Source organism: Panthera leo, chromosome A3, assembly GCF_018350215.1.
Source record: "Panthera leo isolate Ple1 chromosome A3, P.leo_Ple1_pat1.1, whole genome shotgun sequence".
In the NCBI taxonomy this organism is placed as follows: Eukaryota; Metazoa; Chordata; class Mammalia; order Carnivora; family Felidae; genus Panthera; species Panthera leo.
This window is the reverse complement of record NC_056681.1, coordinates 118389149-118401756: the sequence shown is the minus strand read 5'-3', so window position 1 is coordinate 118401756 and position 12608 is coordinate 118389149. Positions and strand designations below refer to the sequence as shown.

The 12608-nt window shown below is 42.9% G+C and overlaps 1 protein-coding gene across 3 annotated transcripts in view; it reads left to right on the top strand.

Annotated features, from left to right (window-relative positions):
* The window catches only part of MAPRE3 (microtubule associated protein RP/EB family member 3), a 53341-nt gene that overhangs the window by 13964 nt on the left and 26769 nt on the right, over positions 1–12608 (top strand). Inside the window, exon 1 of one of the 3 annotated variants that reach the window (XM_042933460.1) lies at positions 6462–6588. The exons of the other annotated variants lie outside the window; for them this stretch is intronic. The gene's annotated coding sequence lies outside the window, so the exon portion shown is untranslated. Of the gene's footprint in view, positions 1–6461; positions 6589–12608 lie in introns of those variants that run through there. 3 annotated transcript variants of the gene reach the window in all.

Here is a 12608-nt window from a genome sequence, read left to right as displayed (position 1 = left end):
AAGACAGGACTTTTCAAATTGTGGATCACAGACTTTAATTGGTTGTGAGATCAATTCACTGAGTTATAACCAGCACTTTGTAATGAATAGACCAGAAAATGTCAGAGTGCATAGTTCATAGTAAGAATAAGAATTGTTTGAGGCACCTGGGTAGCTCAGTTGGTTCATAAGCGTCCGACTTGGGCTCAGGCCATGATCTCACAGTTCATGAGTCTAAGCCCCGCATGGGGCTCACTGCTGTCAGCACAGAGCCTGCTTCGGATCCTCTGTCCCCTCTCTGCCCCTTCCTTCTGGTTCTCTCTGTCTCAAAATAAATAAACTTTAAAAAAAATAATAAGAATTGTTTAATTAATGAAGCTTTTGTTTTATTATACATGTCTGTATGTGTATATATGTATTTTGGATTATAATGTAGGATGTATTGGGGCGCCTGGCTGGCTCAGTCGGTTGAGCTTCCGACTTCGGCTCAGGTCACGATCTCGTGGTCCGTGAGTTCGACCCCCGCGTCGGGCTGTGTGCTGACAGCTCGAAGCCTGGAACCTGCTTCGGATTCTGTGTCTCCCTGTCTCTCTGCCCCTCCCCTGCTCACACTCTGTCTGTCTCTCAATAATACATAAATGTAAAAAAAAACAAAAACAAAAAAAACCCCTGCTTTAATGTAAGATGTATTTTTTACTAAAAGGCTGAAAGCCATTGCTTTCAAAACACTCTAGTCATGTATTTTTCCTCTATAGCACTTAATGTGATTACATAGTTATTTCTGTGATTATTATATTACTGTTTGTCCACTTCACTAGACAACATGCTCCATGAGTAAAGGACCAAGACTGACTTACTCATCAGTATCAGACCTAGAAATAGTTGAGGCTCAACAAATAATTGCTGAACGAGTGGCTTTCTGAGGTGTGTTTTGTTGCCATCAGTCCTTAGTTCTGTAGAGTCATTCCTAGGAGTGAGTAAGTAGTGACTGTAACGATAAACTAAAAAGCCCGCACATGCATCCCTAATGGACAAGAGAACTGGAAAGAGCAGACCTCTGACGTTCATCTCCAGATTGGTAGTGGCACTAGAGACCAAGAGGTCTCAACCCAGCTCCTCTCAGAGGGAACTAGGAAGCAGATACCACTATCGCCACTCTATTTAACAGGGTCTCACTTGAGCAGTGTCAACTTTCCAGTAAGATGGAGACAGAGACATTCAGAGAGCAAGACCCACCACATAATTTTGTACTTACATAAAAAGAAAATTGACTGGCCTAGGGTGGTCTCTCCCAGGGGTGCATTTCTGGCTCTCCCGGGTGTGGGTTACCAGACCCTGACCTAGGAGCCCACCAGGTTCCAAGGGTAAATTCAGAACTCCTTTTCTCCCTGCAGCACCTCCACCCTGCCCACCAACTGATCTACTTCCCAGGGCATCTTTCCAAACCTAGCCAGTCTGACAGCAAATAGACTACGCCTTCCACAACGTAACAAGCCTCTGATTGTAGCCCGGAGAACCTCCTATGGCCGGGAAGGCTCCATCAGCAAGACCCAGCCAGGCACTGCTCTGCCCAGAGCTGTTCTGGGATGTGCTGAAGGTTGTAACTCAAGAAGACTTGTGACTCTTGAGGACATTGGGAACCCACTGATAACACAGGCCCTGTGAGGAGTATTTATCTTTATCTTTAAAGCTTATCATTAGAACTCAGATGGCCTTGCCAGCATCTAGCTGTTTTGTGGAAATTATGTTGCTTGCTGCCTGGAGCAGATGACCTCTTTGGGGGGTGGGAGGGGACAAGGAAATAGCTAGTTGTTTTAGAGCTCCCAGAACTGTGAAGCATCTTAATTTATACATTGCTTTCAGCTCGGTTTTCTGGAATTGGCAGCCCTTTCTAACTGTCTCTCCAAAGAGGCTGCCTGTCAGCTTCTCTCAGAAGCTTTCCCAGGTATCTGAGCCACAGTTGGGTTGTTGTAGGCATGAAGTGAGCTGAGAGAAACAACTGGGAAGCCTCGATGACAGCTTGTCCCTGGGCGGCCGTTGCCTCTCCCCTCCGGTCCCTTCCCAATGGCGGGGACTGGGGGTTTGGAAAGGCATTCCTCCAAGACTGCTGGGTCTCCAGCTGTTTCTCTGAAGGACACTTTTAGGAATTTGGGATCGCTTGTCCCACTCTCACCCCTGATTTGTGTCCATGCATTAGCTTTCCCATGAATTAAAAAAATTCTCAGAAATCACTGTTAACTTGCCCATATTTTCAGAGAAGCTTCTAAGAATAATGTGTGTTTAACTAAAAACTTTAGTGTATAGCAATCCTCAAATCTCCTTTTTTGGATAGCAAGTGTAAGTCAAAATTGCCTTTAAAAATATTTTAAAATTAAAACACTACAGAAACACTTTAAGCAGAAATATATATATGTATGTATATGTATATACATATACATACATATATATACATATATATACATATATATATACACATATATATACATATATATACATATATATATATACGTATATATATGTGTGTGTGTATTTATTTATTTATATAATGGAAGGCACAGAGAAGAGAGAGAGAGAGAAAATCCCAAGCAGACTTTACGCTGTGAGCACAGAGCCCAACGCAGGGCTCGAACTCACAAACTGTGAGATCATGACCTGAGCCTAAATCAAGAGTCTGACACTTAACCAAGCCATCCAGGTGCCCCTACACGCATATTATTTCTTTTTAAAAACATGACAGCTTATTATTTTTCATATGCAAAAAAATTGGAAAAGATAGAAAAGAGTAAATGAAAACATGAAACCCATTTGTAATTCTGCTACTTGGATAGTAGTGGCAACCATGGGGTGGCTTAGGCGCTGCCCCTCTCCCAGAGCCACCCCAAGGAAACCTACGATCCCAATGCGAATCGGTGCTGGTCCTGCAAGGCAGCTTTAAGACCCACTTCTAGCTCCCTCTTCCCACCAGGCCACCAGCCCTAAGCCCTCCCTACAGAAAACATGTTGCTGTCATTGCCATTGACTACAGTGACCATATCGCTGCCTTTTCTTCCAGTTTTTAACTACATTAGAATCCTATCCATTTACAGTTTTTTCCAGCAGTCACTTTTAAATCCCAGTGTAGGACACATGTGGAAAGCACTTCCCATTGCTCCAGATAGCATTGTATTTGGTTTTGTCCCCAGTAGCACTGTTTCCAAGACACTGACATAACATGTTGGGGGACTTTGTTTTGAACTCACTCGTAGAAGACACTTTCACCGTGCTTGTGGAAAAACTGAAACCTAGGGACAATGACTTGTTTTAGATCAAAATAAAACTCCCGCGTAGCTCAGCTTACCTACAGGTGTCTCAGTGCCCAATATCACTGGTCGAACTGCCTATTTTTGCTGAAATTTGTGTAAAGAAATAGAAGGGACATCCTAAATTCTTCCTTCCCTAGCCTGGGTATCAGCTGCTTAGTACCATTTAGATACATGTGCTTCAGCCCTGAGACAGATTGTTAAAAGCCATGTGCCATTGAAACTTTTTTCCTCCCTTTGGGGAAGGATCTTGGCCTTTCCCCAAAGTAAGTCAGAATCCCACCTGGGCCATCTTGCTAGGTCTTGACATGGTTCACAATGTTCTCGTTCTCGATTCTCTCCCATGCATCTCATTTCACCATGTGCAAACACAGCCAGGCAGAGTTCTGACAGTGTGGGTCTGAGTGGGTGAGGCCATTCTCACAGAAGGAACCCAGCAGAAGTAGGTTCCAGAGACCCACTCCACCAGCTCAGGTTTGGCCCATACCAGTGCCAAGACCACCAGGCAATCACCATAACCTGGAGAAACCTCCACAAGTGAGAGCAAAGAGGGGCTCTGCAGCTTAGAGTACAGCTGAGGACAGACTAGGTCAGTCTGTGGAGTAGGTTCCTCTAGCTGCTGCAACAAATTTCCATGAGCTTTGTGGCTTAGAACAACTTAAATCTGTCTTACAGTTCTGGAAGTCAGAAGTCCAAAATAGTGGGCGGAATGCTAGCTCCCCAAAAGTCCTCCCTAGAACCTATGAATATTACCTTATATGATGAAAGAATGAATTTTACCTTCTTAAAAAATGTTTATTTATTTATCGAGGGAAGGGTAGAGAGAGAGGGAGAGAGGGAATCCCAAGCAGGCTCCATGCTGTCAGCACAGAGTCCCATGTGGGGCTCAATCCCATGAACCATGAGATCATGATCTGAGCCAAAATCAAGAGTTGGATGCTTAACTGACTGAGCCACTGAGATGCCCTGAAAGAATGAATATTACTTCCTATGAGGAAGGGTGTGGTTTCGGATCTTGAGAGGAGGAGTTTATCCTGGATTTCCTGGGTGGGCCCTAAATGCAATCACATGTATCCTTGTAAGAGGAAGGCAGAAGTTTTGAGAGAGAAGAGGAGACAGGGTGACCAGAGGCAGAGATAGAGTGATGTGGTCACAAGCCAAGGAATGCCTGGAGCCACCAAAAACTAGAAGAAGCAAAAACAGATTTCCTCAAGAGCCTTTGGAGGGAGAACAACCTTGCTGACACCTTGATTTTGTACTTCTGGCCTCCAGAACAGTGAGAGAATTACCACAGTGTGGTAATTTGTTACAGCAGCCAGAGGAAATTACTATAGAGGGTTAAGATCATGGTGCTGACTTTTGGGATGAGCACCGGGTGTTGTATGGAATCCAATTTGACAATAAATTTCATATTTAAAAAAACTGAAAGAAAAAAAGATCATGGTGCTGACAAGGCTCTGTTCCTTCTGGAGGCTCTATGAGACAATTCATTTCCTTGCCTTTTCCAGCTTCTAGAACTGCCCGCCTGCACTCCTTGGCTTGGGGCCCTGCATCCCTCCAGCCTCAGCTGCCATCATCACATCTTCTCTCGACCCCACCCACTCGCCTCTTATAAAGACCCTTGTGATTACATTAGGCTCACCTATATTCCAAAATGATCTTCCCATCATAAAATCCTTAACTTAATTACATCTGCAAAGCCCTTTTGCCATTTAAGGTAACCTCTTCCCAGGTTCCAGGGATTAGGACATGGACACATTTGAGGGCCTACCACCATCTATACAATCCTAAAGGGTGTGAATAGGAACGGTGGGTCTGTTCACCACATCCCTATGTGTTCAAATTAGATGAACTTATTCACGTAAGAAAGAAAATATCAAAGGAAGACTTTCTTGAACAGAGGCAGGAAACATGGAATGCATTGCCCCCACAGGTTCTTTTAGGCAGAAATTGTAGAAGGGCTGAGGTCAGCTGTGGTAAAAAGATGGGGGTATGGGTGTGAGCTAGGCAAAGTGAAGTTCTCCCTTTAAGCTTTCAAGGTGACAGTGTGTGTGTCGGCGGCGGGGAGTCTTCCACAGCACTCACCTTTGGTGCTTATCGGGCAGACTAAGCTAAATGGGTCTGTAGGGCATTTCATGCAGCCATCAGTCATAAAGCCGGTGCCTGTGGAGACACAGCATCCTGAAGATGAGCCAAAGGATGAGTCACAAGAAGTGTACATGGTACTGGGATTAGAGGTCATTGTAATGGGAGACCTACAGAGAATGTGAGAAAATGTATGAGAAATGTATGGGTCTATCGTAAAAGACGGAAGTGTTTCATGCAGAGTGTTGGTCAGAAGGGAGAGTAAGGAGCTGAAGAGCCACCATTTGGAACAGGTTTCCATCTAGAAGCAAGAATTGAGGAGAGACCGGTCCAGTAATAGTTACTCTTGAAGGCAGGTGCAGTGACTTGAGGCAGTTTGAATCCTCATCTAGACCATCAGAAACAGTTTCATTCTGCTTCTGCCTGTCTCCCTAGCTCTGAGAAATAATACTTTCTTCCTCAGAAGTAAATAAAACTTCCTACTTGGAAAAGGATGAGAAGACATTAATTATTAACGTTTATTTTCATATTTACGGATGAAAGGCATGCCAACTTCAAAGAAGTAGAGTTGGGAGTGGGGAAGATAATTAATTCACAGCATTACAGTGATCTACTAGAAAACACTTGTGACCATTTTGAAAGTTTTTCATGGCTGAACATAAAGTTGGAGAATTTTTCAAAGAAATTTGACAACCAGAGAAGAGTCTTAAGACAGCAATGTTTGTGTTCCTAACCACTCAAACTCATTTCTAGGACAAGGCATCAGAAGCGTCCTGCATGCTTGCAAGACACGACGAGGAGTTATGGCAAATGCCTCGGAACCTTGCCAAATAATTAACGACTTAATTCTGCTTTAGCTCCTCTTTTTATAACACAGAGGTCTGAGACTCCAATTAATGAATTGCACTTTAAAAAGCAGCAGCCTGCTGGATACTTGCTCTAGTTTAGAGCATAAGGTACAAGGTACGGGACGAAAAGAGCCCATCATCCTGGGGCATCTCTCTGTAGTCAATCCTGGCAGGGGGGCCACCTGGGGGCTGGGTTCTAAGGACTGAGGCCATTGTTACATAGTGTGTCTCTTGGCCGACTGGGCTGAGCAGCCACAGCGATGGCGCCAGTGTCTTTCTTGGGCCCAGCATCCTGACTTGATGGAAAGGGAGGCTTCTCCTGGACAGTTCTTTAATACAAGGACTTGCAGTGTTTCAGCATTCTGGAATGGTGTGAGGTAATATCTGCCCTAGTCTCTAGCTCTTTTTTTTTTTTTTTTTCATTTGCATACGTGATCTTCAAGAAAGAACACTGTGTACATTTGGCTTCTTTTTAAATGTTGGCAAAAGAAACCAATTAGCTAAAGTGATCATTAATAGCTGTGACCCTCCATTGAAATATTTTTCAGCATCCATATAGGAAGTCAGCGTATTTCTTTGTATTTGTTTCTGAAGTTGCTTTACCCCATCACAACATTCTAGAATCCAACCAGAAAGGAGACTGAAGCTTTTTGGAAATGAGGGGAGCCTGCAGTATAAGATTCATGCTTTCCCATGACTCAGCTTAATGCTGGTCAGGCCACTGACTGGTTCACAGTGACAGCAGCAGTTCTGCCCCAGAGCTGGTAAATGGGAAAATCTTGCACATATTCCCTAGAGCAGGGTGGTCTCTAGTGTTGTCCTGCCACAGACTCGTGAGGAAAGCCTGTGAAAAATGCAGACTTCTGAGACCCAGACCATATTTGTCTCTCTCAGGGCACAGGCTCAGGATTCTGCATTAATAATGGAGCACCAGTCAGATGATTTTTGTGCACGGTAAAATTGGAGAACCTCTGCTCTGGAGAGTTTTCCTTCTTGAGGTATTGGGGTGGGGGGAACGTTGGTTTGCAGGGCTTCATTCAAAGCCAAATGTGACCCTGGCTACGCCTTAGCAGAAGAATAACCCTGCTCTTCTTTTTGTATCCCCTTGGATCTAGAGAAGAGTTGTGGCCTAGCTCAGCACCTTATGTACTGTGAAATCCCAGGTTTATTATTCATTCTTCCTGTGAGCCAGGCAGACAGCTTCACCTCCTTAACTGTTTTTATAAACAGCTCTATAATTACAGCATCCTTATCTCCCAAATTGACACAGAAGTGAAGCCTTGAGATGCAACTCTCTTTGTCTTTTTCATTATTTGATGGCATTCTAAAGCTTTTCTTGACACCCTTAGAAGAAAAGTCTACATGGAGTTTCTTTTTTTTTTTTTTTTAAGTTTGTTTATTTTGAGAGAGAGAGCACACTCAGAGGAGGGGCAGAGAGATAGGAGAGAGATTTCCAAGCAAGCGCCACACTGTCAGTGCAGAGCCTGATGCAGGGCTTGATCTCACGAAGCATGAGATCATGATCTGAGCTGAAATCAAGAGTCAGACGCTTAACTGACTGAGTCACCCAGGCTAGAAATGCTATGTGGAATTTCTGATGACTGTTTTGCAGACCATCAAGAAACATCCACTAAGCTCCAGAGGCCCTGAGCAGCCTTTGTTTTGTTGTGGTCAAGGAAAGAAATGACTTTTCTCTGCTGTGAGCTGGGCTCTATGCAGGATGCTTTCCATACTTTGCCTCAGTTAATGAGAAAAGTGATACAGGGTTCGCATAATTCAAGGGAAAGGACAATAGTGTCATGAATGGAATGAGAGACAGGCTTGAATTCTGTTCTCAGCTTCAATTTTGACTCAACATGATAGGAGTCCCCCAGTGCTTCTGTTTATCCTTCTATAAAATGAGGTTATTACCAGTTTCCATTGCTTAATCATGAGGTTAGCATTGGGAATACTTTGAACTTCTCAAATGAAAGACAATATAAAATTACAAAGTGAAGAGTTGGTGGGGAGAGGATGCTAGAAGGCTAAGAATGAGATGACTAAGTGAGAGAACAACATAAGGGTGTCAGGGCTTTCCTTTTTTTTTTTTTTTTTTTTCCTTTTTATATTATTTTATTTTTTATTTTTATTTTTTTATTAAAAAAATTTTTTAACGTTTATTATTGAGACACAGAGAGACAGAGCATGAACAGGGGAGGGGCAGAGAGGGGGAGACACAGAATCTGAAGCAGGCTCCAGGCTCTGAGCTGTCAGCACAGAGCCCGACGTGGGGCTCGAACTCACAAACCACAAGATCATGACCTAAGCCAAAGTTGGATGCCCAACCTACTGAGCTACCATGCAGCCCCCCTTTTTTTTCCTTTTTAAAATGTTTTTACTTATTTTTTTGAGAGAGATAGAGTGAGTGGGGGAGGGGCAGAGAGAAAGAGGGGATAGAGAATCTCAAGCAGGTTCCACATTGTCAGCACAGAGCCCAATGAGGGGCTCAAACTCATGAACCATGAGATCATGACCTGAGCTGAAACCAAGAGTCAGACACTTAACCTACTGAGCCCCCCAGGCACCCCAGGTGTCAGGACTTTCTACTCCATTATCATGGGGACTTTCTGGCCTCCAGTTACCTTCCTTGCCTTATGAAGGATGAGGGGAATACACCCTCATAGAAGGAAAGGCAGTCTAGTGTAGTGGTGAAGAGCAAAGACGTTGGGGGACATCAGCCTATTGAATCAGAATCTCAAGGTAGGGGATGGGACAGCTGCAATTTTAAAAAATTCCCAGGGTGATTCTGATGCACACCAAAGTCTGAGGAACAGCATGTCCTCACCAGACCACTGGTGGTCCCCAAAGAGATTGTGTACTTCCACACCTCTCTTACATGCTCAGGCTGTCCACACTCCCTGAACCACCTTTCATACATCGCAAGCATTATCTCTTGGCTTTGCTTTTTACTAAATGAACTCCAGCTCCTCCTTCAAGGCCCAGATCACAAATCACCTTTTGCTCAAAACTTTCCCTAACCTTTTCAGAGAAATTAACTATTCCTGAATACAAAAGAATATGTAATCATCAAGGAGAATGTGGTGAATCTCTATATACTGCATAGAAAAGTAACTACGATATTTTTAGAGGAAAAAAGTCACAAGGTTTTATTGTTTTTCTTTAAACAATGGAATAAATATGTGTATATGTTTTGAATACATATATTAAAAGGTCTGAAGAATATATGTAACTGATAGCAGTAAACTTTACTTTTTAATTTTATACCCATCTGTGTTGTTTGAATACTGCTTTTGTAATTTTTCAAACTTAATAACAATTAAAGTAGTCACCAAGAGAGGAATTGCTCCAATAATTACCAGGGAGGAATTGATTGATGTTATAGCTCTCGTATATGATGTTGTCATTGGTATGTCTGTCTCCACAGTTCATCTATGAGCTCCTTGATAGCAGGGGACTCATCCTGTTCATCTGCCTATCACCAGTGCCCAGCGCTGTCCTTGACACTCAGTGGGTGCACAGTGCATAGTTACCAGATTTAAGAGATCTAAAACAGAGTCTGGGGAGGCTTAGTTAATCAACCCCAGGGACAATCAGGTCTGCCGCTGAGGCTCAGCCTACCCATCAGTTGGCATGTCTAGTCCTAGAAGAAGGACAGTAGCAAAAAGAAAGTGATAGTGGTGGCTGGACCAATACTGCCTACAGCCTTGATCACTATAAACATAAAGAGCTTGACAGTGGTGGTAGGGAGAAGAAGACTTTGGAGATTGTAATTGGCTACAAAAGGTCTGTGGGTCACTGCCATTCGCTTTATTAAAAGTCACTGCTCCATAGTTATGATCCATGTCTGCTTGCTTGAAAGTAACTCCTACTGTTTTTGAAAACAGAATAAAACTCCTCATTCACTTTGTAGAACCCTACAGAAGTAAAATAAATGGGTTAATTTTTACACATTGTCCATAGTATCTCCTTTCTATCCCTAATCCCTCCAGAATCCTGCAATCAGGATTACCTAAACAATCTCTCTGAGAGGCCCTGGCAACCTCTAGGCATCTACTCCCTGTCTTACATATCTGGATCAGACTCTCAAACTCTAAATTAGGCCAAATGTAAACAGGTAACAACTCTCTGTATTTTCTCCAATCCTCTAAAATTAGTGGCATTCCTCCCCTCCTTCCCTCATTGAAACTACTCACTCTCATAAATCATGTTCGACCTTAACCTTGGCCTTCTTAGGCCACACATGTGAGAATTGGTTCCCTGTCCTTCGCTACCACCACCCCACACACACTCTTCCTTTGTGCCAACTTCCAATGAGAAACTGGATATGTATAAATATTGAATCTCATGATTTGGGGAAATCATAAACCTATTCCTCCTATAATTAAGGGAGAAGAATAACGGAGATATGTTTGTATTTATTATGTTTACATCTAAAAGCTATATAAATTTCCTTTTTAACCAAAAACGTGATTTTAATTTTTTTTTAACGTTTATTTATTTTTGAGATAGAGAGAGACAGAGCATGAATGGGGGAGGGTCAGAGAGAGGGAGACACAGAATCCGAAGCAGACCCCAGGCTCTGAGCTGTCAGCACAGAGCCTGACGCGGGGCTCAAACTCACAGACCGTGAGATCATGACCTGAGCCGAAGTCGGCTGCCCTACCAACTGAGCCACCCAGGCGCCCCACCAAAAATGTGATTTTAAAGTCATAAGGGAAGCAGGACACTCATTCTCACCAAGTAATGTTGTCAGATAATTTTTTAAATTTTTTAAATTAAAAAAATTGTAATGTTTATTTATTTTTGAGAGAGAGAGAGAGAGACAGCCTGTGAGTGGGCGAGGGGCAGAAAGAGAGGGAGACACAGAATCCCCAGCAGGCTCCAGGCTCTGAGCTGTCAGTACAGAACCCGATAATGGTGCTGAAACCCACAAACTACCATATCATGACCTGCCAAATTCAGATGCTTAGCCACCCAGGCACCCCCAGATATTTTGTTTTTTACATACTGACCTATTCTATGAGTTGGAGATGGGTTATTTAAGGGGAAGAGAAGACAGGTCATTCAACAAACATCAAGCACCTACTTTGGACCATGCTTTGGAATTAAAAATACAAATATGAGACACTGCCTCTGCCCCTAAGTTCACGTTAATACATTCTGCTATAATTACTTGGTGCATGTGGGTATGACTTCCTGTCTAGTGAAATGGCCAAGTTAGGGACCAGCTGCTGAGCCCTCTGCTCCCTTCTCAGCCTTACCAACTCTGTTTGCTCGATTCAGGAGATAGAGCAGTTCTGGCACTTTATCCTACTACTCTAGGCCCAGCTTGGTCCTGGCCACTGGTCAGGTCCAAACGTTAATGTCTGGGAGGAAAGCCAGGACTGTAATGGACAAATTGAGAATCATGCTCTCCTCGGTAGAGGGTGGGCTTCTCCCACAAGACACAGACTTATTGGGAATATTGACTTTAGGAATGCTCCCAGGATACCCCCAGGATTTGGCTGGAGCCCTAAACTTTGTGAATGGGAGCTGTCCAACATTTCAGCATACTTTTGCATCTGCATACTTTGAAAAATATATAATAATCCGTCAGTTTGACTGTTTTATTGTGTGCCATGTTCTAAGAGAATTTACACAGTTCAGGACCTAGCATCTCAGGTCTTTAGTTTTGTTTAAGATTTTATTTTTAAGTAATCTCTACACCCAACATGAGGCTCAAACTTAAAACCCTAAGATCAAAAGTCTCACACTCTACCAACTGAGCCAGCCAGGCACCCCTCTCAGGTCTTTAGATCTGATACCTTAATGTTCAGTTCTCCTTAAAGTCACTGAGACCTGAAAAAAACCTGACTTATTATTTGTTTAGGCACACTGGTACCAGAAAGCAAATTTAATATAGAAAAGGATGTACTTCTTTCCTATGTCATGGTGACTTGACAATCAGAAAGGTAATCAGAGCTTGCTTTGCTCTGTCCTAGTGACCAGAATACCAATGTCAACTAAACAGAGTGCCACTTCATTGGACAGTGTTAAAATCGTACTAACATAGTTTTACTTTCCAGCTATCATTTTTTCTAGATTCCATAATAAACAACCCTGATGTTTATAATTGCCTTTACAACCGGGTTCTACAGCATGCTGTATGACAGTTTTTACAATTTTATATTTTATTCTGCATTGATAAAAGTACTGCCTGGTGACATCTAGGGAAACACAGGGAGAGATATTAATCTTTTTACAGTATCTCCAAGTCACATTATTCCTCCTGAAAGGGATTCTGTCTACAGCATGTAAATACTTGTTAGCAAGGATCAGCAGCCATTTTCTGCAAGGGCCAAATAGTATTTTACATTTTGCAAGCCATACAGTCTCAGTCAAAATTACTCAACTCTGA